Source organism: Rattus norvegicus, chromosome 5 (assembly GCF_036323735.1).
Source record: "Rattus norvegicus strain BN/NHsdMcwi chromosome 5, GRCr8, whole genome shotgun sequence".
NCBI classification, from domain to species: domain Eukaryota; kingdom Metazoa; phylum Chordata; class Mammalia; order Rodentia; family Muridae; genus Rattus; species Rattus norvegicus.
The window spans coordinates 81,200,366-81,223,111 of record NC_086023.1 but is presented as its reverse complement, the minus strand read 5'-3'; the positions used below and the strand labels follow the sequence as shown (position 1 = coordinate 81,223,111).

General features: G+C 49.1%; 1 long non-coding RNA gene across 2 annotated transcripts; it reads right to left on the bottom strand.

Annotated features, from left to right (window-relative positions):
• Nucleotides 1–20,372: 20,372 nt before the first annotated feature.
• Nucleotides 20,373–22,534, bottom strand: LOC120102896 (uncharacterized). 2 transcript variants are annotated; one of them, XR_005504796.2, is made up of 2 exons: nt 21,832–22,534; nt 20,373–21,091 (listed from the first exon to the last, which is right to left on the bottom strand). It is a non-coding gene; the product is annotated as an uncharacterized LOC120102896 (long non-coding RNA). The 2 variants fall into 2 exon arrangements; XR_005504795.2 differs by having other exon boundaries at nt 20,373–21,085.
• Nucleotides 22,535–22,746: the final 212 nt, after the last annotated feature.

The window sequence follows — 22,746 nt, the reverse complement described above, 5'->3', positions numbered from 1 at the left end:
GTCCCACCACCACTAAGCAAGTAGAGGAAAACCGGAAGACAGGTGGGGCTGTGACCTGCTCTGCCAGCTTCACCTACCAGCCTCCATTCCTTCATTCCAAGGGCTCAAAACCCCAGAGGCTGGGCTATGCATTCTGAGACTCAAGTAGCCATTTCTCCAGGGGGCCATCTGGAAGTCTATTTCAGTAGAAAAGGGCAGTGAAGGGAGGTCAGGGTGGCCCAGCCCCACCAGCAAAACAGCGTGACTACCCAGCTGTGGCCACTAGGTTAGCCAGTTCTCAGCCAGCCTGGTGAACCTCATTCTAATAGTGAGGGTACCCTGGGGGTGCTGTGTGGTGCTCCTTAATCTGGAGGGCTTTGTTTGTGTGTGCCAGGTGGTTTGGGGGATGCTTTGTTTTTGTTTTTGTCAACTTGCTACAAATTAGTGTCATCTGGTGAAAAGGAGCCTGAGGTATTGTCTCCTCAGACTGGCCTGCAGCAAGTCTGTGGAGGCATTTTCTTGTTTGTGATTGATGTGGGAGAGCCTAGATCCCTGGGGGTGTAGCGCCACCCCTCGGCAGGTGGACTAACAGAAGAAGCTGAGCCAGCCAGCTTTCCAGGGTAGCTCTCCTCTGTGATTCCTGACTCTGCTCTTGCTTGAGTTCCTGTCCTGACTTCCCTTGAGGATTGAATGTGAACTGGGACCTGGAAACCCTGTGAGTCCTCTCTTCCCCAGGATGCTGCCAGTCAGGATCTCTATCACTGCAATAGAAAGCAAACCAGGATGAAGTCTAGCGTAGGAGCTGTTCTCTATTCCATAGCAACTCAGAGGGCACTGGCCACAGATCCCAGCCCATTCTGTCTTTCTCACAGTCATGACAAGCATTAGACTACTGTTTACCAGTCCCTGAGCTGGACACTGGGATGCCACATGCAAAACAGTTCTAGTCCAAAGAAGCAAATAAGACTGTGACAGGAAAAAACAAAACAAAACAAAACAAAACAAAACCCAGGGGCAGCCAGTTGTCGAGGTATGCAAGGAAATTGTCCTCAGTTGGACCATTAATCAATTATGTCCAAAGAGAATGAGAGAGGAAGGCAGCCTCTTCTTCCTCCTCACCCTGTAACCTTTGCCCCATGACCTTGCAGCATCTTTTTCTCACCTCAAATTTGCCTTTGGGGTGCAGGGTCTAGGACATGGGGTCTTACCTCGCTGGAGAAGAGAGCAAGGCATACAGAGAAAGCAGACAAGAGAGGAGGTGAACTCACAGTGGGGATGATTAGGGATTCAGATCAATCCAGTGTGTCTGTCCGTTACTTTCTCTGAACCTCCGCTTGATGCTCGCAAACACAAGTGCATTAAGAGAGCACAACCTCGGGCTGGAGAGATGGCTCAGCGGTTAAGAGCACCCGACTGCTCTTCCAGAGGTCATGAGTTCAATTCCCAGCAACCACATGGTGGCTCACAACCATCTGTAAAGAGATCTGATGCCCTCTTCTGGTGTATCTGAAGACAGCTACAGTGTACTTATATATATAATAAATGAATAAATAAAAAAAAATTAAAAAAAAAAAAAAGAGAGCACAACCTCAGCTCACTGGTGACAATTGGCCCTCTTGCCTAACCAGGCCCGGGAGTGGACCCAGGCCTCAGTGCGTGGTTTTCTATCGATGGATGTTCCCCACATCCCCATGGGCTGGTCAGGGAAGGAGTAATGAGAACTCTTTACCCTACATGACAGCAGTCTTCTGTTCCATGCCTAGAATCCTCATCCGTGCCCTAAAGAGATGCTGTACCCTTGTAGCATCATGTCTCCTAATGCAGCTGTGAACACCATGGAGACAGTGGAGCGCAGAAACTCCTCCTTAGACGACAGGAAGCTCAGACTTTCCAGGTTCATGAATCATGCAGTTAGTATTTTATGGGTACACATATGCTGACCTACTCGTGGCCTGACCCACATCTAGTGAGGATGTGACCTGTTTGCCTGGTCTGTCTCAAAGCGTCCAAGTGCAACTGCCCTGGATGGGGTGTGTGTGTGTGTGTGTGTGTGTGTGTGTGTGTGTGTGTGTGTGTGTGATTTTACTCCCTGGGGGTAGTGGTTCTTGGTGGCTGGAACTGCCCACTGCAGGCTGAACAGCATGGGTCTGGGGACCAAGGAAGAGACTTCTGCTTGCAGCTACACAGCCTCTAAGAGCTGAGAGAAGGCTTTCCAATGAGCAAGCAGGCTGATAAAACAGGGGCCTTAGAGCTTCTCAGCTAAGTCGGTGTCTGCTACCTGATGACGCCATGCCCTGCCCTTCAGAACAGCATCTGTCATGTCTCTTGATTTAAAGAAGGAGAGGAAGAGGAAGAAGAGGAGGAGGAAGAAGAGGAGGAGGAGGACGAGGGGAGGAGGAGAAAGGTGAGGAAGAGGAGGAAGATGGCCAGAATGTGGAGGCATGATCAACCTGTAATGGAAGCATTTGGGAGGCTGAGGCAGGAAGATCAACAGTTCAAGACCAGCCTGGACTGACAGAAAGACCCTATCTCAAGAACAAAGGGGCTGGAAAAGAGCAGCATGTAGACTTCCAGTGCTGGGAGGATCCAGTCCAGACAATCAGTGACCTCCAGGTTCAGTGAGAAACCATGTCTGAAGGCACCGGGGTAGAGAGCAATTGAGGAAGATGCCTATTGTCAACTTCAGTCCTCCATACACACACACACACACACACACACACACACACACACACACACACACACAGAGAGAGAGAGAGAGAGAGAGAGAGAGACAGAGAGAGAGAGACAGAGAGAGACAGAGAGAGAGACAGAGAGAACAAAAACAGAAAGAAAAATAAAACAATAACAAAACAACCCAAATCCCAATAGGTTTTGGTTTTGTTTGTTTGTTGTGGATTTGTAGACCAGGCTAATTTCGAACTCACAGGAGCTGCCTGCCTCTGAGTGCTGGATTACAGGTGTGAGCCACCACAGCTGGCCCGAATCCCAGTAGTTAAGGAAGCTTCCCTTCTCAAATATCCTACGCTATCCAGCTCTTCTGACTGGATATCACACGCTGGCTGCACAGCAGTGATGAAGGTGATGGGGAAACAGGTCAGATCTGTAAGCAGTGCTGCAGCCAACGGTCAGAGGGACCTCCATGATGGCATGTCACACATGTCCCACTCCCACAGGCCGCACCCACTAAGACAGACCATGTGCTGGGACACAAAAAAGACGAAGCAATTTCAAAAGACGGCCATCATACCGAGCAAGATCTCTGATGACAATAGAATAAAATCGAAAACCAGTCACCAAAAAAGGATATTTTGAAAACTACCCTAAATATTTGGAAATTCCACAAAATACTTCACAATGCGTTTTTTTTTAAGGAAGGAAGGAAGGAAGGGAGGTGATGCAGAACAAGGTCCCTCACAGGCAGGCAAAAACCCTGCTTTAGCAAAGAGGTCCTACTAAGATGTAAAGTCACTCACACTGAACCCAGGGATGCAAAATAGGTCCAGTACTCAAAAATATTATCATTTACAATGTTGAAATGATGGAGAAAAGAGATTATTGTAACTGATTGAGAGAAGAATACATAAAATTTGATGTGTCTCAGCAAACAAACAAAAATAGATAATTGGTTTGATAAAGGGGTCTGAGAACTCTATTCTTCATATTTGATGGTGAATACTGACTGCCTTTTCACCAGGCTTGGGAGCAGACAGTGCTTGCCGCCACTTCTGTGATGCAGGAGTGTACGGGAGGCACAGGGCACAGCAACAAGGAAAGGCAGGAAAAGGAAATAAACACGTAGTTAATGGACAATAAAAAGTAAATTATTGTCATCTGTTGAAAAGCCTCCCAAACTAATAATCCTAAACATAGACAATACAGGGTATCAATAAAGAGCTATTCCACCAAGGTCACCAGGTCAAGATAAACATTTTTAAATGAATTGTGTTTCTGTGTATCGGCAACAAACATTTGGGGACAGAATTGATAAAAATGCCACAGTGGCATCAGCACATTAAACACTGAGGAATGAATCTAACACAGCACATATAGTACAGCTGTGAGAACAGGCTGTGATACAGGACTAAGGAGCATCAAAGACGCCCCAAAGAAACGCCGTGTTCTGTGATCAAAGTCTCAACATCACTAGAATTTGTCTGCCCGTCCAAGGTTGTCCTTGTCAAATCCAAGCATGACTTTTAAAAATGACTAGGTGATTATATAAACACATTCGGAAAGGAAAGAGCATACTAATTAAAATTACTTCAGAAATAATAACAAATTTTAGAGATGTAAACGAACTGACTTCTAGACAACAAAGATACAGTAATTCAGACAGGTTTCTAGCAAAAGGCAGAGCAGCAAGATCAATAGGACATGTCAGCTAGAATCCTGAAATCTACCCCAGCAGATGTGCCACCCTGATGTTGAACCATACTTTCCCTGAAGGTACACCAAATGGTGCCAGAACACTTGAAGTCTGTGTGACAAAGAGCCTGACCTTTCACAGACGAAAACTGAAGCCAACAAGATCGTAGACCTGACACAAAACTGAGCTTACAGAAGGCACGTGCCTGTCGTCCCTGAAATCAGAAAGTGGAGGCAGAAAGATCAGGAGTTCGAGGCTAACCTGAGCTACACAGTGAGTTTGAAGCCAGCCTGAGCTACATAAGACCATTTCAAAGAAAGAAAAAAATGCTAAACTTATAAAGCTTTTAGAAGAAAACACAGGAAAGGATTAGGCAACATATTTTTCTCGTGTGTGTGTGTGTGTGTGTGTGTGTGTGTGTGTGTGTGTGTGTGTTTGCAACTGCATGCACACACATGAGCATGTGAAGGCCCTTGGCTGACCTCAGGAATCAGCCTCCATCATCCTGACTCACTGAGGCAGGATCTCTCAGTCAAGGCCACACCTCACCTATATGCCTGGTCTCTATGCTTTCTTGCTCTAAGGATCCCCTGCCTCTCCTCATGAGGTTAGAATTACAGGTGGGCCACCACACCCAATTAGCATTTATGTGGGCTCCAGGATTCAAACTCCAGTCCTTAGGTAAACACGAAAAATGCTTTAACCACCAACTCTTCTTAGCCAAATTTTTTCTTACATGGGACGCAAAATTTACTAACCATGCGAGGGGGAAAAAAATAAGATGAACTTCATCACAATTGACACTTCTGTCTTTTAAAGGCATTGCTGAGACATATTCAAAATGCTAGATTCTACAAAGTTTATATCCAGAATATACAAAGAGCATATTTAACTCAATAATAAGACTATCCACATTTCAAATAGCATAGCATATATCTTAAAATATATGTGGGTTGTCAGCCAATAAACACATAAAATGCTAGGCATCTTCTTGTTAAAGAAAAGCAAATAAGGGCTGGAGAGCTGGCTCAGCGGTTAAGAGCACTGGCTGCTCTTCCAGAGGTCTTGAGTTCAAATTGCAGGACCCACATGGTGGCTCATGACCATCTACAAAAAGGATCTGGTGCCCTCTTCTGGCATACAGGTATACCTACAGACAGAGTACTCATAAATTAATAAATAAATCAGTCTCTTTCAAAGTCAAATAAAAACAAGCGTGAGATTCAAGCGCGCATATATGAGAGTGGCTAAAGCAAAATGGACGGAAGAACAGTGCAGACGAGACTCTGCACCAGCAGGAGAAGCCGTAAGATGATGCTCTGAAGGCTGATTGGCGGCCATCGACAAGGCTAGCACACGTTTAACATCTGACCACTCCCCCGCATTTCCCTAGAGCAGCTGAAACACACATCCGTAGAGAGATTTGGACACGCGTATTTCTAGCTGCTTTATTCATAACATTTCCAAGCTGGAATGCCAATCAAGGGGACTGCACAGACTGTGGTAGATCTGCCCCAGAGGGTTACCACTCTGCAGTCATAGGGAGAAAGCTAATACGCAATGGACGGCTCCGAGACTGTGCTGAGTGGCAGATGCTATACACACAGTGTAAGGTACACACTGTAGGAGCAGTAAATCCAGACAGTGTGGCAGAAGGCTGGTCAGTGCTGACTGAGACAGGGGTAAAGTTACCCCTGTATATTGTCTCAAACTGCACAAATGTTGAGGGTAACTTCCAAAGGTTTGTGTAGATTCATACTTCTGGGGGCTTCCATTTGTTTTAGGGCTTATAGAGAGGCAGTGCATTATGCAGGGAAGACAAGGTGACTCGGAGCCACTCATTTCACAGCTGGGAAGAGAAATAAAGAGAGGGAAACCAGGCCCCCATCTTCAAGGACATGTTCCCATTTCCCTCAAGTCCTCCTCCTACTAGCTCCATCTCTTAAAGGGCAAGGTTCTTAGTAACACCTCACTGGGGACCGGGCTTTAGATGGGGAATATTCCAGATCCCGACCACAGCAGTGGGTCATGACGGGATTCTTGGAGGTGATACTAGGTAAGCTGGTCCCATTTGTGGCCTCGAGAAGCTCTGTGTCTATGGACGCTGGGACTAGTGTCAACACATACAGGGAATACGGTTGACCTAAAACCAATCTAGAAAATCATGCATGGAGGGACCCTGTGGGGGTCACAGTCTGTGTCATTGCACAGCATTCCGTGTGACCTACCTTCCTCCTGCATGGAATTCTTTGGTTGGAGACAGGGTGACTGGTTGTTTGGCTTACACGTGCGTCTACACACAAGCACACTGTTTTCATTGGGAGATTCACACTTTCTGACCCCCACCTATGGCCGCTGTGAGCCCAGATCAAGGCATGGGCATATTAGTCAAACAGAACTCAGAGACAGACCAGACTGAGGAGACACTGGGTTGGCGAGAGATGAGATGTGACAGGAGAAGGGACAGTTGTTCCTACAAATGTGGTCAGGTCTATTGGAAATCCTAGGGGCAGGGAAAGTGAAACTCGGCCTCTACCCCACTCCAGAAAACAAGCCCCTCAGTATAAGACGTAGATCTAATGATGAGAGGTGGTAAGAGGACGCAAAGGTTAGCCTGGAGCCAGACTAACTGTGGGCAACAGTTCCTTAAAAGGCACTAGGCAGACCGGGGATGGTCCATGATTTAAGAACTTGTTGACAAGCATGAGGACCTGAATTCAAGTCAGGCCAGCCACATCAGCACCTGTAACTCCAGCTCTGTGGGGTGGACTAAGGAAGATGGTTGGTTCTTGCCGGCTGCTGGCCAGGATCCAGATTCAGAAGGAGGGACGTGTAGTGGGAATAGGGCAGTAGAACATGATGGTTCAGGACTCTGGACATCTCTGGCCTGCACAGGCATGGGGTGGGGAGGAGGCAGGAGTTCTCACCTTCACACATATATACACTTTACAGACACACACACAGACACACACACACACAGACACACACACACGAGAAAGTGCTAACCCTCCAGGAAACATATTTAAAAACATATTTAAAAACATGATACATTTAAAAACATATTAAATGTCTGATCATCACTTAGGCCATGAAGAAACACGCCTTAAGGTGAGAGGAGTTGTTCCAAAAAAAAAAAAAAAAAAAAAAAAAAAAGCATCACACAAAGAACTCAGACCCAGAATCCATCCAAAGAACTCGTAAAAGGAAAGGAAACAACAACGAGTTTATGAAATTCGTAGGCAAATGGTTGGAACTGGAAAATATCATCCTGAGTGAACTAACCCAATCACAGAAAGACATACATGGTATGCACTCATTGATAAGTGGCTATTAGCCCAAATGCTTGAATTACCCTAGATCCCTAGAACAAACGAAACTCAAGACGGATGATCAAAATGTGAATGCTTCACTCCTTCTTTAAATGAGGAAAAAGAATACCCTTGGCAGGGAAGGGAGAGGCAAAGATTAAAACAGAGACTGAAGGAACACCCATTCAGAGCCTGTCCCACATTTGGCCCATACATATACAGCCACCCAATTGGACTAGATGGATGAAGCAAAGAAGTGCAGACCGACAGGAGCCGGATGTAGATCGCTCCTGAGAGACACAGCCAGAATACAGCAAATACAGAGGCGAATGCCAGCAGCAAACCACTGAACTGAGAATAGGTCCCCTATTGAAGGAATCAGAGAAAGAACTGGAAGAGCTTGAAGGGGCTCGAGACCCCAAAAGTACAACAATGCCAAGCAACCAGAGCTTCCAGGGACTAAGCCACTACCTAAAGACTATACATGGACTGACCCTGGACTCTGACCCCATAGGTAGCAATGAATATCCTAGTAAGAGCACCAGTGGAAGGGGAAGCCCTGGGTCCTGCTAAGACTGAACCCCCAGTGAACTAGTCTATGGGGGGAGGGCGGCAATGGTGGGAGGGTTGGGAGGGGAACACCCATAAGGAAGGGGAGGGGGGAGGGGGATGTTTGCCCGGAAACCGGGAAAGGGAATAACACTCGAAATGTATATAAGAAATACTCAAGTTAATAAAAAAAAAAAAAAAAAAAAAAGGAAAGGAAACAATTATTTCCCCACAAAAGGAAATCCAGGTAGCTACTGCAGGCTGAGAAGATGCTCACAGGGACCAGTCACATAAACTCAAAGTAAAATTGCAAGGAAGGAATTAACACACGTGCAGGACCAGCAGAGACGAAGACTCCAGGCAGTGTGGACGTGTGCACTGTACAGGAGGTCCTCTCTTGTTTTCTTGTTTGATTTTGTGCTGACGTGTAGGGCAAGGGTCTGATTTGTTTCCCCTCACCCTCAGGACACCGAGAGGGTCATTCTTAGAAAGCGCTGTCCTGTCCCCTGGAATCACATTTGCCCCAAATCCCATGTCCTCTGTTCAGCGTAGATCACCAGGGAGCAGTAAGAATGCTCCCTGGAAGGGGAGGGAGTGAAAATCAGTACAAACACTTCACAAAATAGCTTGGCCTTCATTATCAAAATGACGAAATGTGTATTCCACAACCGAGGACATTCAGTAGAACTATCGTGCACAAGGGCCCCAGGAGAGCAGAGGCCAGCGTGCATGTGGTCTGTGTGTTGGTGTGTGTGTGTGTGTGTGTGTGTGTGTGTGTGTGTGTGTGTGTGTGTGTAGTAGGTCAGATGAGCACGTGACATTGTGTACCAGGGTAACAGGCAAAAATGGAGGATGATGGGGGAGCTGTGTGAGGTCACGTTGCAGACAGCAAACACATGGAATCTGTGAGCTGTGACACCCCACAGAGCGCCCCAACAATGAACATGACTTATCCCTGTGTTTTCAGAATGCCACGTGGTCGGCAACACCACGCTGAAAAGGAGCAGAAATCGAGGTCCTGCTTCCTTATGGAGAGAGACAGAAATGCTGGGTTTCCACAGTCATAGGGAACTCGATTTACATCTGTTAAACAATGGGCATACTGGATGCTTTTCTCTCTACATAAAACATCTAAAAAAATCAACACGGTACAGGCATGGCAAAGAAGAAAGATCCTGCTGGCAGGCATGTAGTCGAGAGAACAGACGAGCCTAGGGGGAAGCCCAGGCAGAGCGCAGGACAGACCCTCGCTTTAACATAGTCCTGAGCCCACCAGACTCCCAAGTCCCCCACAGAATTTACATTCCAGTAAAGGAGACCAGCAGGCATCAAATAAACACCAATTAAAATCTGCAGCCCAGGCTCCGGGGTGGTCTAGGCCTTTCCTCTCTGCCTGTGGGAGGAGCCCACCTCAACCTGGTTCTCAGAGGTGGGGAAGGGATGATACAGAGGAGAGGACAGCAGCTGAAGGCCCACTGGAGGGAAGGACTTCACAGTCTCCCTCCATCCCCTACTGAGGAAAGGCGAGAAAGGGTATTTGAGCTGGGTTTTGGAGGATTGGTAAGAGTTCGCCAGGCACAAATTATAAACTCTTTAAGGATTTAGAATTTCACATCTTGTTCATCTATGCCGAAAACCCAGTCATCCAGAAAGTAAAAACCAAGAACAGAAAAGTGCATTGTTAAGCATGACAGTAGAGAGCTGAGATACAGAGGTGTAGGGGTGTCCTGGGTCCATGCCACAGGTCCATGATGTCATTACCAGAGGGGAGAGGCGGCTGGGCAAAGCAACCCCAGAAGGCCAGGGCTCTGCCTGGGAAACAACTGCCAAGGTTAGCCCCGCCTTCACCACACCCCTAGCCCAGGCCTCAGGGTCCCAAGAGGGTGACAGCAACAGGCCAGGGACACTGGAGCCAGGCGCAATCACAGTGGGCAGCCGCGGCTGCGTGGCTTCGGAATCTGGTAGTTAGTGGGCGGCCTACGGAGCCGAGCTGTCTCCCCTGTGTTTATCTGGCTCCATGGAGTAGCTGGGAACTTGATCTCCGTGGGGAAGCTGGCCGGGTCACCCTACCCAAGGAAGCCCTGGCCTTCCAGAGCACCCCGAGTTATCTGGGGAGAATGGGACCAGGAGCACATGAAGGGTGTGCCCAGGCATGGGGCGAACCAAAGCGGCTCCCTCTGGGAGCATGGTTGCTGCTCTGACCATGGGCCAAATGCTTCGCCTGTGGCTTCCCGGCAAGGAGAGTGTATGCTCTTCTTGAACAGTTGGGGAAACTGGGGCTCAGAGATGGCAAGTGATTTGCTTAAAGTCACAAAGAGACAGCACTGGGTTGGAATCCAGACCCAACTGGTTGCAAAACCAATGTCCCTAACCATTTTGTCGCCCTGACTTTTGAGGGCCCTCAAGTCACTGTGGACCCTCCTGTGAACGGAGCTGGGGGCAAATACCTTCAGTATCCCAAACACCTTCTCATAGAGAGCTGTGGCAGACATCGCCTGCCAGTCCTTCCTCCAGCCTCAGCAGCACAGGCGCTGGAGGTTGAGCTCCTAGAGGTGTCTCCATCAGACGAGCTGCTATGAGGAGTGTGTAGCTGTGGAAACAGGGTTTTTCACCTCTTGGCCCCGTTTCTACCACCCAGGTCAGCACTCTGAACAGAGGAAGAACGAGAAGGGCCTTCAAATTGAACACCTTATCTCAGCCTTGTTTACCACAAGGACAAAGCCAAGTTGCCCATTGCTAGCTGTGCGGCTCTGAGCATGTTACATAACCTCTCTGATCCCACAGTCCACGCCACACAATCTTGTACTGGGTCATGTTTCCTTTGTGCATCCCATGATATCTCTCTCTCTCTCTCTCTCTCTCTCTCTCTCTCTCTCTCTCTCTCTCTCTCACACACACACACACACACACACACACACACACACGTGTTCAGTAGTGGTTGTTGGACTTGGACTTTGATATATATTTTTTTTCCTCTGACTGTAGTTTTCAGATTCGTTCTCCCATCCTATACTACAGGTTTCCAAACAACAGAGCCCCACATCTACTGCCAAACTGCAAGAAATACCAGGAAAGCTGGCGGCTCAGAACTCCAGTGTTGATCTGAAACCTTACCCTTGCCCTTGCTCACAGACCTCTGGAAGCCTTAAACCTGTTTACAGCACCAGACCAAATCCTCCTGGGTGAGAAGCCAGAGGTGGGTGAGCCAGGCACGAATGGATTCCTAATCACCACTGTCTCCAGCTGTTTCCCACGCTGGGGCTCAGTGGGGCTGGCTGCTCCTACTCTGGGCCACCTCACAGCCAGGAATGTCGCTGATACCTTCCACCAGGAAATGCTGGCCAGATTGCTTCCGTCCTCTTTGATGTAATCTGGATTCTCTGAGCCCAGCTGTCCCTGCCAGGCCTTTTAGGGGAATGCACAGAGCCTGTGTAGCCATGGCAGGGGAATTCCGAGGAACCCTGGTGGTCAGACTCTGACCTCCCCATAGAGATGCAAGGGCAGGTGGAGAGAGAGGGAAGGCCATCTAGAGAGCTGTTGGCCAAGACCCTCTCAATTCTCTGTCTGTGGTCCCTGCCCTCCAGGGGTTCCCATGTCTTGTGAGGCAGGTACCCCACTCCAGCCAGCCCTAGGGGACAAAAGGATCAGACTCTCTGCAGGAAGAAGGTTGGGACCCAGAGCCCTCCCCAACAGCTTTCTCCAGGAATTCTGTGCCCCTGTTCTTCGTCACAGAGCGTGTGACCTCCAGGGCAGAGTGTCCCTGTGGGTGGCCTCACCAGGAGAACCTTGACTGAATGACAGCATAAGTACTCCGTACCTCTGTCCGCAACTGATAAGCACAGCACAAGCCACACAGATCTGCTGGTTTCCTTGGCACGGCTTGACCCTTGACTCCATGACCTAGGCCTGGAAGTAAAGCAGCAATTCCCACAGCTCCCACCAAGGCCCACACTGAGTTCCAGAGCTGACCTAGAGGGACCCGTCTGCCCTTCCTTTAGAGCAGAAACTCTTCAAGTTTGCCTGGTGATGGGGACCTCACTACCTGTCCCACATCTCCAGTACTGTTGGGAGGAAACAGACTACCACAGGGCACAGAGAGATAGATGGTCAGAGATCCAGTGATATCTAACCGTTCGTGCCCATGTGTGTCTGTGCAGACTCTAACAGGAAGAGAAGACTGTCCTAGGGAACTGGCCTGAGCCATAGAGAAGGGGCTGTGACACTTCTCATCACCTGAGGAGACCAGGCTCCGGGGACCACCGCCTAGCAAAGCCCCCCTGGGGTAGTGCTTTGTCAGGCATCCCGTCCTCCCTCCCTGGATCTTTCTGCAGCCAAATATCACCGAGGCACCCCTTAGTGCATCTACTGAGACAAACCTGTTAGCTTCTTTCACAGGGGAGACTGTCCCCGGGAAGATGTGGGGAACTTCAGACTCCAGATGCAGCGTGGAGAAGGCATGCTTGTCATACAGAATATTTTATTATCTGATGAGGCTCCTTGCTGGGTTCCACATGGACCCACTCTTGGGTCCTACCTCTGCCCCATGGATCCCTTACCCCATGAATATCCCAGACCACATAGATTTAGCTCCTTCCCAGAAGATTCTCTTAGGCACTTATTGGCAGGACCACACTGTGTACTAAAGATGGTGACCCTCCCAGATCCCAGCCAGCATCTCCTTTCCTCCACTCTCCAGAACACTTGAGCCGACCCCAGGGAACAGAGCTGCATCTCCTACAGGGAAAGGGGCCCCTACCCCCTGAGCCTCTCTTTCAGGGACTTCTCACTAACCTTCTCCCTCCCTGCTCTGTTTCCTGGTTCTAGGCCCAAGGCATTCTCTGCCATTTCCTCCGCAAAGTCTGCACCTCTGACATGACATTCCACGAGGGGGCTCAGACCCTTTGTCCACAGTCCCCATTGTCCAGACAGGCAACTGAATAAATACCTCACACTCCTCCCCTCCTCTGCGGCTAGAGGGGCCCCCGCTGGGGTCTGAGGAGGGCTGGGCATTTAGAAGGAAAGCAAAACACAGGGGCCAAGAGATAGGGATTTAAGTGCTAACTTTTAATTTAAAACGTTTAATACAATGTATTGTAATCGTGCTTTTCTCCTCCCCCAATACCTGTCTGTCTGTCTGTCTGCCCTCCTTCTCTTTCTCTGTGTGTGTGTCTAACAAATATAAAAACAAAATCAAATCAAAACAAACAAAAAGTAAGCTCCAAAGTGCCAAAACAATAACTGAAAATAAGACCCACGGAGTCCTTTGCGTCAGCAAACTGCTCCTGAGCATGGGTCCTGTCCTGTGTGGTTAATATTCTCATGAGACTCCATTGGAAAGACTGGGTTTCCCTTTGCCAGCTGGCGTCAATTGCGGATAGCTTCTTTGTTAGGAGTAGAAGTTGTGCCCACGTCCCTTGTCAGTTCTGGGGTTTTTGTCTGGTTTGAACCTGTGCGAGTCTCATACTGTCACGACTTCTTCGATACATCTATCTATCAGTCCCCTTGAGTTTGGAAAACCCTGTTTTTTTGGTGTCCCCCATCCCCTCTGGGTCTCACAATCTTTCTGCCTCCTCTTCCGCACAGATCCCTGAGCCCTGGGGGGAGGGGTTTGATGACGTCATCCCATTTAGGACCGGGTGGTCCAAAGTCTCCCACTCTATGCTGCGATGTCTGTGTTAATTCCCATCTAGTGCGAGAGGAAGAAGCTTCCCTGACAGTGTTGAGCGAGGCGCTCACCTATGAGGACAGCAGCGTGTCACTGCCATGTTCCTTCAGCAGAATGATAGAAGTACATTTAAGTGTATTATTACTCATTCAATCTATTCAAAGGACTGGGGAATTCCCAAGGGCTTTGAGCATGCTAAACACACACTAAACCGCTGAGATATACCCCAGCCCCATATCCTACTTCGTCCTATTTATCATTGGTGATCTAATTACAGTTTTGAGGCAGAATTTTGCTAGGTAGCCCAGGCTGGCCTCAAGTTCATAGCAATCCTCCTGCCTCAGCTTTCAGAGTGTAGAGATTACATGTATACTTCTATTCTCATCTTCTGTGGTAGTTTAAAGGAGAATGGCCCTTATAGATTCATACATTTGAATGTTAGTTCACCCAGAAGTAGCGCTGTTGGAAAAAATTAGGAGCTGTGACCTGGTTAGAGTAGGTGTGGCCTTGTTAGAGTGGGTGAGGCTTTGTTAGAGTGGGTGTGGCCTTATTAGAGTGGGTGTGGCCTTATTAGAGTGGGTGTGGCCTAGTTGGAGGAGGTGTGGCCTTGTTAGAGTGGGTGAGGCTTTGTTAGAGTGGGTGTGGCCTTATTAGAGTGGGTGTGGCCTAGTTGGAGGAGGTATATCTCTGGGAGTGGGCTTTGCGGTTTCAAAAGCCCTAAGCTTCCTTTTCTAAGAGTCACCTTGGTCATAGTTTCTCTTCACAGCAATAGAACAGTAACTAAGATTCTTTCTAAATCATATTTTTATGAGCATGCATTCATTGTAAAAACACACGCAAGACAGTATGAAGGCAAAATAATGAAAATAACATGTAATTCCACCTACAGACAAGTCTATAAATGCTTACCTTCTTGATATCCATTACAAACATGGCAGGATGGTTTATAAGAATTGCCTTGACCCCTTCCTCCATGTAGTATGGGGATGCAACCCTGAGACTTGAAAGTCATCCTCCGAAAAAGCACAACCCAACAGCTTTTCATGTATTCATTGCGTGAGAGACTGTCACTGCTGCCTGGTCCCAGAGCACCACCATTCTCCAAAGAAGCATTATTTATATCAACCAGTCCCCATATTGGAGCCCTCTCTCCAGTGTCCTAGCAATCGAAATCCACTTCCTGTCTCTCAGGATTTGCCTTTCTGTGTCAGCCACATAGATGGAACCATCACCACAAAAGATTTGCTGCTCTCACAGAGCATAGTGTAGCCAGGGTTCTACATGGTACAATGAATCACCCTTCCCCACTCCTCTTCAGGGCTGAATAATATTCCATTACATAGATAGATGTGCCACAGTTTGCTCATTCGTCATGTGATACACATTTGAGTCATCTGCACACTTTCCAGATGGTAACTGATCCTCTCAGTCATGTGGAAGGTTTTGTGTGGTGTTTTTCTTTTCTTTAATACATACCTAGAGGTGGAATTGCTGGGATTATGGTAATTCTATGTTTAGCTTTCTGAAAGCTGGCCAGGTTCTTTGTCACAGTGGCTGCACAGTTTTACATTCCCATCAGCCTTGTTTGAAGGGCTCCAACTTCTCCACATCCTCACCAACCCTGCTTATTTTCTCCTCTCTCTTAAAAAAAAAATTATAGCCGTCCCAGGGAGTGAGAAGAGGTACCTTACTACAGCTCTGATTTTCAGTTCTCCAATGACTAATTCAGCAGCCGAGCTCCTGCATGCTTTCAGATCAACTTAAGGACCAGAGAACTCCATTGTAAATTACAACCATGTAATTTTTAATTGACTATGGCTAAATATTTAACTTATTGCTGTTTTCCTAATCTCCCCTCCCTTTCCTTCCTGCCTTTTCTCTTTCCCCTCTTTTCTCTCACTTTCTTGTTCTCTCCGTGTATCTTTCTCAACATAGTCTTGCTTTGTTGCCCAGGCTAGCCCAAACTCCTAGGCTGAGGCATCCAGCCAGCCTCAGTCACACAAATAGCTGAGCTACAGATGTGAGCCACCACATCTTGTCAGCCTGGCCAGGCCTTCCCAAGGCCACCAGAGTGGACAGGAAGCCCACCTCGGGAGCATGTGGCCTGACCATGAGTCATATAACTTTGCAGATTAAGTGGGTCCTCAGAAAGGCAAGCGCTAAGGAAGAACACAAGCTGTAGACAAGAGGTCATTCATGGTCGTTCCCTCAAATGTGGAGGTGGACCCTGCCTTGTGTTGAGCTAACTCCAGGAGATGGCATCAACCTTAAGTAGAACTGTGGGGATGTGACTGGTGTTGGAGAATTAGGGTTCAGGGTGAGAGCATATTTAACTCAGGTTCTGTTTTGGTGAGGGTCCACAACTGCCAAGTCCTATCTTTGAGGCTCATGGAGTGTGTTAACCAGTTTTTGGCCGTGAGGCTGGATTCTGGAAGGGAAGCAGAGAGATGGGCTGTAGAGGCTGTGAGAACACAGGCGGGGCCACCAGAGGCTGGAGACAGACTGGTAGGCAGAGGGACACAGCAGCTGAGGACTGGGAGCACCTGCAGGGAGCACAGAGAAGGGCTGTGGAGGACACCACCCTCTGGATGGGAGTCCCGGTGAGGCAAGAGGAGACGTCAGTCCATTAACCCGCACTGGCTGGAAGGGACTCCATGGCACCCCGCTCCTCAGTCATGTAGCAGCTCCTGGTGTGTGGCCAGGCCTGACTCAAGGTCCCCCTCAGCAGAGGGCCTGGAAGAGCAAAGAGGTGCTATGAATGCAGTACCTCAGCACTCAGGAGAGGCAAGAAGCCTAGCCCCAACTCTGATCTCTTTCACTCTAAGCCAATGCTGGACCCTCCCTGGGCCTCAGTTTCCCCACCTGCAAAGTAGGCAATTTCCACGTCCTACACTCAAGTGAATGCTAATATTTGGTGACTCTGCCATACAAGAAACAAAAATCGGCTTTAGAAAGCAAAAGTGGAGGGACAGTTAGTTGGTTCACTGGGTTTAAAAAAAACAAAACAAAACAAGAAAACCACTTCCTGTCAAAGGCCGACAGATGTGTTCCATCCCCACAACCCATAGAATGAAGGGGAAAGCCAACTCCTTCAAAATGTCCTCTGACCTCCACATAAACTCAGAACCTTCACAAATAAGCTTTTTTTTTTTTTTAATTTGAGAGAGAAGTCCCATAGCCCAACAAATATTGTCACCTGAGCAATTGACACTAAGCGGTAGGATTTTATTTTTCAAATTCAAAATAAAAACTTCTTGAAATCCTGTGGCCAGAGGACCAAGGAGACGCTTATCACTCTCAGACTCAAGGAGCTCCAAGCTTTAAAAGTTCCTCCACCACTCCAAAATGTTGAAGGAATCCAAGCTCCTGTGTATTTACCAGGTTGTAAGATGCCAGGGGCTCCGAGGTTCCCAGGACATCTCAGTTTCTGTGGCTCTGACATCCCCAGATAGGCTTCCACCTCCCAGATCCCAGCAGCCCCACGCGAGGCCAGTAAGAACTTGCTGGGCAGGGCAGTCACTGACTGACTTCTTGGGGGAATGGCTGTCCCCAAGAGTCTTGACGGGCAGTTGTCCCCAAGTTCGGTGGTCTCCAAGACAAGGTCCCTGAGAGAGTCTGTTGTATCATAACTTTTCTGTGCCCCCCAAACCTCCACTACTTTCCATATCACTGAGGAGAGACCCCCAGTCTTTTTCTATCTCCACTCCTGAGCCCAGTCATCTATTCCTCAGAACTCTGTCCTCAGAGAGCTTAAGGTCTAATGGACAAGTCTTCTCAGAGAGGGACCCTGGGGCAGATCTTAGCAACCAGTGGCCCAATTGCATTGGACCTCTTTTGAGATGGTGGTCTTCCCATCTGTCTGCTGTCACATCTCAAGGAGACAAGCAATTTGCCCCCAGCACTGGAGGAAGAGCCCAGGAGCATGTGGCCTGCAGTGAGCCCACAGGGGCTCCCCAAGGTTCCCCAACACTATCCCTACCTGGGCCTGGTTCATCAGCCCAGATGGATGTCCACAGCTGGTTTTCAGCCCTGGATCTGCTATTCTGGGAGCTTGCCCCACCACCACCACCACCACCACCACCACCACCACCACCACCACCACTTCCCATCTCTGAGGTGGCCATAGCTTGTTCCCAAAGATAGAAGGAAGATGTCCGAGGCTCATCACCCAGCACTCCACCAACCTGAAGGCCTCTCCAGGGCAGCAAGTGATAGGGTGGACATGAGGAGGAACTCAGAGCCTCTAGTTCATCTCACTCCCCTAACCTAGAACTCTACAAACATAGGCCTGTTTCCATCATAAATGGGAATTTACACCTCTCTCTCTCTCCATGAGAGGTCCTTGCTGGCTCTGGACCTATCAAAGGGCTCATATCCCCTGTTTATTCCCAGCAATCCTCTAGCCTCCAAAGCCAGTGCAGCTGAGCAGAGCAAGGCCCCAGGAACTCTGAGCACGCTACAGGGAGTGGAGAGCAGGTTTATGACTGAAGCTAATTGTGGGGTCATGCTAGTCTCCCTGACTCCATTCATGAACTGGGTATTTTTAGTGCAGGCCTAACTGCCTGCGGTCAGTGGGGGAGGCCAGGCAGTGTGCCATGTCTCAGAGCTCGTGGACTCACTCTGCCCAGGAAATGAGACCACAGGGGCCAGCTGCTAGATCCCAGGGCTGTGCTGCAGCTGGAAAGAAGAAGGTGGGACAGGAGGCTCCAGTAACTCACCAGCCTCGGGGAGCTGCAGGATACAGGAGCAGTGGTTGACAGTACTTAATCCATCCCTGCACAGGGGTTTTGATGTCCACTGTCTTCACAGGATCCGTTAGCATTTACATGGAGAGGCAGCAGAACTGTGTCCACTTTACAGGTGTAGAAACCAAAGACCCCGTGCAGCTCATGTGAAGCAGAGCTGGGGCCCTGGGGGCTCTGAAATGGTGGGTATCAATCCTCCGCAGACAAGAGGCTCTCCTGCCTCAGACCTCTGAGCCAGGGTCCTCTCAGCTCAGTGTGAGGGCTATGGAGGCTACCAGACCAGCTCCACATTAGAGGTGAGCTCTCGACCCAGAAAGGGCTTGAGGTCATAGTGTCTCTCAGCACTGACTGCCAAGGCCTTCTCACCACAGGGTTCCCAGGAACAAGCATATCTTGCTGCATATCCTATCTCCTGGCCTAGGCTTGTCTCCCTGTTGAGTGCCAGGCTTAAGCTAGCATCCAAAGGCAGGGTAGTAGTTATAAGTTGCCCAGAGGTGCCATAAACATGGTTTCCTTAAGCGAGCCCCTGCAGAGAACACTAGCTTTGGTGTGTGCACCTCCCCCGTCCCCAAAGCTGTCAATAAGTAGGAGAACTGAGATAGAATGGCTGAGGGAGGGGACAGGCAGACCTGCCACCTTCATCCTTGGCACAGAAGAGGCACGCAGAGTTGAGGCAAGTATGGCCCTGTTCCTAGCACAACCTTGGATGGGTTTCAGACGCATCCCATGCTGGGTCTTCCTCTCTCTGTGAATTCACTGGGCAGCCCCACCTATGGACTGTTGCGTCCTCACTAAAATGGGCTTTGTGCACTCTGCCTCAGAGGTCACACGGCCTGACTCCTGGCTACCTAACCATGGCCCAGGAGGGCAGGCAGCTCCTATGTGGCAGCCCCAGACTCACCTGACTGCAACTCAGCTCCCGGCAGGTGGTTCTCCCCAGTTTCCTCACCAGAACGTCTGATTGGCCCGGGTGGTCTAAGGAGGCCAGTGGCTGGGTCACAGGTCACATGTCATGGGTGAGGGAACGGAGCAGCTTCTCCAAACCAGGATGTGCGTGGAGAGGACATGAGGCCTCACTACTTCAGAAATAAAACAGTCCTCCCAGAGCACCGTTAATTACATGGGAGAGAAATGAGTCCACATTTGTTCTCATTTGCTCAGAGAGCTACCAGAAAGCATCCGGAGTGGATGAAATTAAAAAGGAAAATCTAATGCCCAACCTCACCAACAGGCACCCAAGGGTGTGCCTTTGACCCCCTAGAGAATTGCTTATAACACACACACACACACACACACACACACGCACACGCACACGCACACACACACACACACGAATAGGCACGTATGTTTGTCATGCAACACATGCAACTGTGGATACACTGAGGAAGAGATGCTTAAACGGAGAAAAATAATAGCAAAGCAAACTTAAATAAGCAGGCTCAAAGGTCTGGTCACATGAAGGGACACTCAGGATCCAAACACAATGGCCTGCAAAGTTAAAGAACTGCTCAAGTTATTAGTATGCACAATACTTAAAGCCCACAATGACAGCCCCAGGGTAAAGTTCTGTACCCAAAAGTCTACTAGAAATAAGTAGGGGCAGTGAAGATGTTGCTCAGAGGTAAAGCATTTGTCTGGCACGTGCAAAGGTCCTGGGCTCATCCCTAGCAACACACACACACACACACACACACACACACACACACACACACACACGAGAGAGAGAGAGAGAGAGAGAGAGAGAGAGAGAGAGAGAGAGAGAGAATAACAAGTGATTTATTACGACAGGCCCCCATATTTATGCAAGCAAAGGCTTTAGGTATTGCAGCGTGAACTGGAGCTCACTAGGAGAGGCATGTTTGTAAATAACTCTGCCTACACCGTACAGGTCTGGGTAGGAAACCACACATGGATCCAGCAAGAAGAAAAAGTTCTGGCGGCAGAGGGTGCTTCTCTGACCATGATGGCAGCCTTCTCCTTGGCTGTGACTGTAGTTGGTCTGCCCCTCCTCATCTACCAAGAGCCAGACAGGGATGTATGGGGATTCCATTCTCACAGTCCCAGGGGAAAGGTCACCCTGCTACCCACAGGCCTCTCAGAATACTAGAAACTGCACTTCCAGGCTTCCCGGCTCCCTCTGCTCATTGGATCTGCTCTTAATTTTTTTCTTTACACTTACTTATTTAGTACATGGGCACTACATGTGTACACACACACACACACGCACACACACACACTGCAGTAGGTACCATGATGGTATCTGCCATCACTGCACAGGGTCATAGTGCTCTCCCAACTATAGATCAAGAAGATGCTGGGCCAGTGGGTGACCCACATGACAAGTCTCCAGGAAACAGTCATGTGTCCGGTGTGCTCTGTGTCAGTCAGGATGACCATTCTCTTTTCTCAGTCCTCATCTTTGGCTCTCGGGGTCTTGCAAGCCTCTCTTGGTGGTCCTGGGCCCCGGAGGCCTCTGAAACTCCACAAGCAAAGCCACAAGGATGTTAAGTTTGTCTAGTGAGAAGGTCCTAGCCATTTTCAGGCATGCCTCTTATGGAGTAATGACAAGTCAGAGGAGTTGTGAACTAGCCCAAGGCCTGGGGGGTTCTCTGAGATTGGTGAGACTGCATACTGGAGCCCTGCTGGCAGCTGGGAGCCTTCTCCTCATCCAATTCCCTGGAGCAATGCTTGGCCCCGCCCCCTGCAGTTTTGCAGAGTGAGGTCATTGGCAGATATAGGTTTTTCCATTCTGGTAGAATAGGAGTTAGGATACTGCACTTGGGGGAGGGACCCAAGAGAGCTGATTGTCCACCCTTTAGGCACAGGAGTGGGTGGATTTCTCTCCTGTGACAGCCACTTTGAGGCATAAACTTGTCTGGGGCCTCCTGAACTACAGGGTCCAGAATGGCCCACTTTACAGAGGCCCCAGAGACTTGGCCCCTCCTCTTTCCTCTTAGTACAGATAGTTGGGAGAAGTCCAGAAACAGGAGAACCTTACTGAAGCTCCCACAGCATTTTAGAGGCAAAAACCTTGTTCACATCTGGACTTATAACATCCTGGACCACATGACCACAGCTCAATACCGAGGACATCTGGGGCAGAGATGTTTTGTGCTATGCATTGTGGATAGAACCACTGACCCGGCCGCCCTCAACGTTAGAAGTTAGAGAGGGAAGCAACAGAGAAAAGTACTGTGTCTGAGACTCCATGACACATACCTTCAAGATACTAAGGCAGCCCAGGAGGAGACCTTGAAGCACATGAGGGGGTCCAGGGTCTCTGAGCACTTTACTCAGAGTAAAACTGCTGACTTCGTTCTTGGAAAATAGAAGTAAATGCTGGGTTTGGTAATCTGGTCCGCATCCTGGCTGGAAAAAGCAGGCTCATGGAGTTTGACTACAAGCAGGAGGGCTATGTGTGGTGAGCTGGCCTGCTGACACTTCCTTTCCTGTTACACGGTGCCTTGGAATGCTCACGGAGGGCAAGCGGAATGCAGTGGGAAGGAAGCCAGCCAGCCAGAAGACAGCTCAGCCTCTGACTTGCATGGTGATCTTGAGCCATTGCTCTGTTTTCTCCAGGCCTCAGTTTCCCCATCTGTGAAGTGGGTGGGAGTGGAAGTAGGGATAGGGTCAGGTAGGCCTTTGTGGGCTCCAAGTATGTCTCAGAGTCATGTTCTTGGGTGCTGTCCCTGACCTCTTTAAGTTTCATGGGCCTCTGAGAAATTCTCATGGGTCTGACTTTGGGGACCTGGGTTTCTGAGGATCTTGAATTCACTCCCCAAAGTGTCAGTCCAGAGCACCCACAGTCCTGCAGAACATGACTTTCCCTTCAGAGCTCCCCATCAGAGAGTCTCTGCCAAGTCAGAAGAGTGAGATGCTGTTGGATTTGGGTCTGGGCACTGCTCCTAAGAATGATCTGGTTTCAAGCTCTTGGCTGGGTCCTGGAGTTCCTCTCTCCAACTGAAGTCATTGCTGAAAAACTTTATTCTTCCACCAATGACATTCTAGCTGCTTGTCCCAGGTGACTTCATGGTTGGAGTCCTGGGCTGGCAACCCCTGAATCAGAGCCCCATCTTGGCCCAACTGGCACTTCCAATATATCTTCATGATGCTGGCTGGGAAACCCAGTGAACC